We start from the raw sequence: 6,018 nt of genomic DNA on the forward strand, positions 1-6,018 counted from the left end.
CGGCGCATGCCTGTACAACAGAAAGAATGTTCCTTTCAGTGATGAGAAACAGGCTGTGTACAATGAATAAGTAAATAACAAGAACTTACAGAATGATGAGTCAGTGTCCATGACATCATTTCGGATGACTGTCTTTATATTATACCTCTGGTTGAATGATATGTAGACATAGAGGTGTTCTTGCTAATCTTTTGGCTTGGATAGCCTTGTTTCTGATTTCCTCTGTTCCCAAATCTCAAGAATAGAGGGTTGAATGAATTGCCTTCATCAGTGATGAGTTTCCAGTCTGGTGCATTTCTCCACAGTCTACTCCCTCCTTCGATTCTTGCTTTAGCTCAGAACACTCCAGAGAGCTGAAAATTTGAGCAAAAATTTCCATAGTGATGGACGATAAAGTGATTAAGCCCCACCATCATTTGTCTTTCCCTCTTCGATTTTTGTTAGCATCATTAGCATGACTTTAACAACACCATCTCTTGTTATTGAAAGTGCTTAGAGTTCACTTTACTAGCTTAATTTCTTTTATTTTCTCTCTTGCAAAACCTCCAAAAAGTTTTGTTTGAATCTACTGATTCCTTTTTTTTTTTGGTACCTCCTTTCTTTCTTTCTCTCCCTCCTTCCCTTCCTTCTTTTCTTTTTCCTTCCTTCCTGCCTTCCTCCCTCCCCTATCTGCCTTCCTTCTTCTCCTTCCTGCCATCCTCCCTCCTTCTTGCTTCCCTCCTCTCTACACTTTTTTCCTTCCATCTTTTGTTTCTTCCCTCTTTTCTGCTTTATTTTTTAATGGCAGGTAGATAGGGAGTGGGATTGGTAGAGCATTTCATTTATTGAATGTCTACTCGATGCCAGGCACTTTGCTACAGATATGGGGGCGTCTGTAGCTCTTTAATCAGTCTAAATGTGGTATATTTATGCACACAATCGTCAGTCCTGCCTCTAGTAAAAAGAATTATAAATAGTGTCTGAAAAGAATTTGGGGACCTTATCTGAGGACTTCAGACATCCTTATTTCCCTGACTCATCCCCAACAAGGATAAAAAAGGGATGGCTTTCCCTGTCAGTGTACACTTACCCTACATGCACTCAAAATAACTTATCTCTAATAGGTCCAAGCAGCTTGCACATTTGCTGTTGTTACTGACATTACTTCTTTAGCACTACCTTGGGCCCTTTAAATAGTAAAAAGTACCATACCCTGTACAGTTCCACTCCAGGCTCTTTAATAGGCAAAGTCATAGCAGCTGTACTCCAAAGAGTTCCAAGCAGATCACTGAGTACCCCAGTCCTCCTTTCTCCTCAGGCTTGTAGATATGCTAGGGTCATGATTGATTGCTGCGGCGTGTTTGGGGAGAGGATATTTGTTAAGCAAACATTTTATTGAATCCAACATACATACAGAAACATGTACGAATCCTAAGTGGACAGCTCAATGAGTTGTCATAAAATAAACATGCTGTGTGCCAGGATCCAGAGCAACAAACGGCTCATTGCCAGGCTTCCAGAGGTCCCCTTGGTGACTCCATCTAGGCATTACCAACTCGAGGGTGAGCACAATCCTGATTTCCACCATCGCGGATGAGTTTGGTCTATTTTTTAACTGTATGTAAGTTCTTTTTTTTTTTATGTAAGTTCGGTACAATCATACAACATGTGCTCTTTTGCGTTTGTCTTCTCTGAGTCATCTTTATGTTTGTGAGAGTCAACCATTTTGTGGTGTGTGGCTATAGTCTGTACATTTTTTTTTCTTTGTACTATTAGGTTGAAAGAATCTCTGGTAGCACAGTCGTTAAGCGCTCGGTTGCTAACTTGAAAGTTCGGCGATTGAAACCTACCTGCTGCTATGTGGGAGAAGGATGTGGCAGTCTGCTTTCATAAAGATTACAGCCTTGGAAATTATTTGGACTCATGGGTTTTCAGTGTTGTTGCTGTTATTGTTGTTCAGTACTGTCAAGTCGATTTTGACTCATGGCAACCCCATGTGACAGAGTAGAACTGTCCCAGAGGGGTGAATTTCTAGGCTGTAATCTTTATGGGAGCAGATTGCCAAGTCTTTCTTCTGCAGAGCTGCTGGGTGGGTTTGAACCACCAATGTCTTGGTTAGCAGCCAAGTGCTTAACTCTTGCATCACCAGGGCTCCCCATGAGTTTCACATCACTTTGTAATACCACTCAAATCTACCTCCCGCTCAGAACCTTGGCAAGCAACAGTAACCGGGTAAACTAGAATAGCCTTGTTTTGATTTTCTTTTCTTTTTTGGTTACTTTCTATTTATGGCAAATTATACTAGGTATATTTTTTCCTATTATAGATGGTGGCATAAGGTATTCTTTTAAAATAAGTCTACCTGAAGCAAATGAATTAATTTTTAAAATGCTTCAGTAGTAATAGAAGTAAAATAATAACAATAGGGCAGATATCATGACGGTAGGATTCAAATAGTTGAAAATGTAGGAAAAATAGATCTAGAGACTTACTGGTATTTGTTATAAGGTAATAATTTACATGCCTAGGGGTTTTAGCAATAATCAGCAGCAGTCTGTCAGTTTAATAACTTACGGCACATGGGATGAATACAGACTTGCTTTGTTAAGGGTTAAGGAGGATCTAGAATACGACATGCTGAAGTCTGAGCAAGCCCAGTGGATACTCACAGCAAGAGCTTCTGGGCACTGGGGCAAGAGAGAAAAATGCCAGGTTGGTGAGCACTTGGGAATGGGGATGATGTGGAAATACACAAGGGGACGAGGACGGGGAGGCAATGGTTACTCTTTCCACCCATGTGGCTGGGTCCTGGAGCCCTGATCCACAGGTTGTGTTAAACCGTTTTCTGTGGAGTCGATTCCAACTCCTGGAGACCCCGTGTGTGTCAGAGTAGACCTGTGCTCCGTAGGGTTTTCAATGGCTCTGAAGTCATGTATGCAAAATACCTATCACATTGCCTGGTTCATGGAGGATTTCTTCCTCTTTCTTACAGAGAAAGTAAAAATTGGCAATAAATACAAATTCCTGTCCAATGCCTTACATCCACTGTGGCACAAGAAAAGGGGACATATCAATGTACCCTAAAGTTTCTGAAGAATGTTTGCATCCAATGAGTTCATATTAAATCATCAAGTTTGTGGAATTTGTAGGCTGGATCTGAACACTGTCATTTTACAGGTGAGGATACTAATGGCTGAAAAATTTAGGAACCCCCCCCCCCCATGGTCACAAAGTAAAAGCTGTGCAGTTCTGCACTGGTCTCTGACTTCACATTTCCTTCGCCTGGATACCCATCTCTCCAGGCACTTTGCAAATGCTAATCCTTTTTGGAGCCATCCCTGTTCCCCTGTGTGGGTATCAGATCTGCCTCTGCAGACAGACCCTTTTAATCCAGTATTTAGCATTTCCTTAAGGCACACATTATTCTGCCTGCATCGGAACCACATGTCCTAGTTGCCTCACAAATCTGCAAGTTTCTTCAGGCCAGTGACTGGGTCTTACCAACTTCTCTATCGCTCATAGTACCAGCATAATGCATTGGAGATAGTAAATTCTCACTGAATCTATTTGGAGCTTGAGTCCAGTGAGCTAAGACTAGAACCCAGATTGGGTCATTGTGTGGTTTAGATATCTTAATTCTCTGAATGGGTTGGAAAAGGAAAATCAGTGGGCTCTAGGAGCCTAAGAACTGGAAAAGGAAAAGTGTCCCATTTGTAAAAGGATTTATGGATTTATGGGCCTTTCTAATAGACCTTTGTGTAAGGTGGTTATCCATCAGAATGTTGGAAACATGGAGTCCCTAGGTGGTGCAAATGGTTATGTGTGCTGATGTTAAGTGAAAAGCACCTAGGAAGAAAGGCCTGGCATCTACTTCTGAAAAATCAGCCGTTGAAAAACCTGTGGAGCATAGTTCTACTTTGACAGATACGGTGTCCCCATGAGTTGGAATTAACTCGAGGGCAACTAGTACTGGTCACAAAAAAGCCAACTCAAAGTGGCTTACCAAAAAAGGGAAATTATTGGCTTGCGTAATTAAAAAACCCTCTCGCAATCCTAACTTCAATTTAGACTTGATGGCAGTTTCTATTTTTTTGCTCTGCCTTTGTGGTAGTGGTTAAAGAACTATGGCTCCTAACCAAAAGGTTGGCAGTTCAGATCTGCCAGGTGCTCCTTCGAAACTCTGTAGGGCAGTTCTATTCTGTCATATAGGGTCACTATGAGTCAGAATCAACTCGACGGCAACAGGTTTGGTTTTGGGTTTTTTTTTTTTTATTCTTGGTTACATTTTAAAGCTACTTCTCCCTGGGTCCCAGATGGCAGCTTGCAGCTCCTGGGGCTGTGCGCTCGCTGTTACACTTATAGCAGAAAAGAGAAACTGCCTTTGCACCATTAACACTCTATGCAAAAAAAAGAAAAGAAAGAAAATTATTTCTGAGTAACTGAAAAGGTTAGATCCCATGCTTGCTGCTGTTTGTAGAGCGGAATGAGATAAATATCTTGCTTAGGTCACACTTGACCCCAGGAAAAAAAAATAAACTTCCCCGAATCCATATACCATCTTTTTTCACAAATAACGCGTGTGCTATGCCAGAATTATGTGGGCGCGTTATTTGCAAAAACATGGTAGATTCCCTCACAGAAATCAAGATCCTTTGGGAAGGTGGACTGATTTGTGGATGACAGAGAGGCAGCCAAATACACACCCACAACAAAGGAAGGAACAGGTCCTGCCAAAGAAAGAGAAGGTACATAACACCAGAAGATCAGTTCCTCCACATCTGGTAAGATAATAACAAGAAGCCATCACATTTTTACAAGTAGCCTGTGTCAGAGCAATTCAACCATGTGGTAGCTGCATTTTCTATCTGTGTGTAAAGATTCGTAGGGACTTTGGATATGAGTATGCTCCAGGATCTTGATCTCAGCACTATGCCACAACCAGTGAAATAGTCAATCAAAGGACTCTAGGGTTTGTTTGTTCTCTTTCTGTACCATTTTTTTTTTTTTTTTTTTGGTCCTATTTAACTCACTGTTCAATAATTTCTTGAAAAACATTATTTGGCAGGACTCCATTTAGACATCTAACCCCTTTTTATGCTTTGTTTAGTAGCTATTATTCCTAGCCCAAAGTCACAGTTGGCTTCCCCCCCCCCGCCCCTTTTTCTATTTCCTTAAGAAACCTTGGTAATTTAATAGTGAGAGGATGACAATCTTCTAGATTCTATTTATAAGAACGAAACTCCCCATTAAACTCACAGCCAAGGATATATTAATCAGTTGCCAATAAAGAGCTCTGTCTGGGGTTCACATATGTTTCCCCTCGAATGTAACATATGCTTGAATGAAAACTGCAGAACTGCACCAATTAGAGACATTTTTTGGTTTTTAAGAGTTTAATAGTGCCTTTTTTTTTTTTTTCCCACTTTGCCATGGCTAAGCTACTCGTTAACACGTAAAAAGTAGTTGGGAAGGAAAATAACTGGTTACTGTTTTGAATGAGTGCCCTGGTTGTTGAATACGTAGAGGGAGGAGTATGCTAATGGCTACCCTGAATTCTGTACTGAATTGGCAAGGTAACTTCAGAGTTAAGAAGATCTCTAAAATCTTCCTAAACAAATGCAATCATAATGCACTAGTTGTATGACCACAACTAACCTCTCTAACCCTGTAAAATAGCAATGTATTTTTTGAAAACTTTTTATTGTGCTCTAGGTGCAAGTTTACAGGGCCAATTAGTTTCCCATTCAGCATTTTGCGCATAAAGTGCGCCATGACACTGGTTGCATTCCCCGCGATGTGTCAGCACTCTCCCCATTTCTGCTCTGAGTTCCTTTTTTCCTTTGGTCTGGTTTTTCTACCCCTACCTGCTTTCTCATCTTTGCTTTTGGACAAATGTTGTCCTTTTGATCTCATATAATTGATTGTTCTAAGGAACACATTCCTCTCGAGTGTTATTGTTTATTTTATGAGCCTGTCTATTATTTGGCTGAAAAGTGGTCTCTGGGAATGGCTTCAGTTCCAGGTCAGAAGGGTGTCTTA

Source organism: Elephas maximus, chromosome 20 (assembly GCF_024166365.1).
Source record: "Elephas maximus indicus isolate mEleMax1 chromosome 20, mEleMax1 primary haplotype, whole genome shotgun sequence".
Lineage (NCBI taxonomy): Eukaryota > Metazoa > Chordata > Mammalia > Proboscidea > Elephantidae > Elephas > Elephas maximus.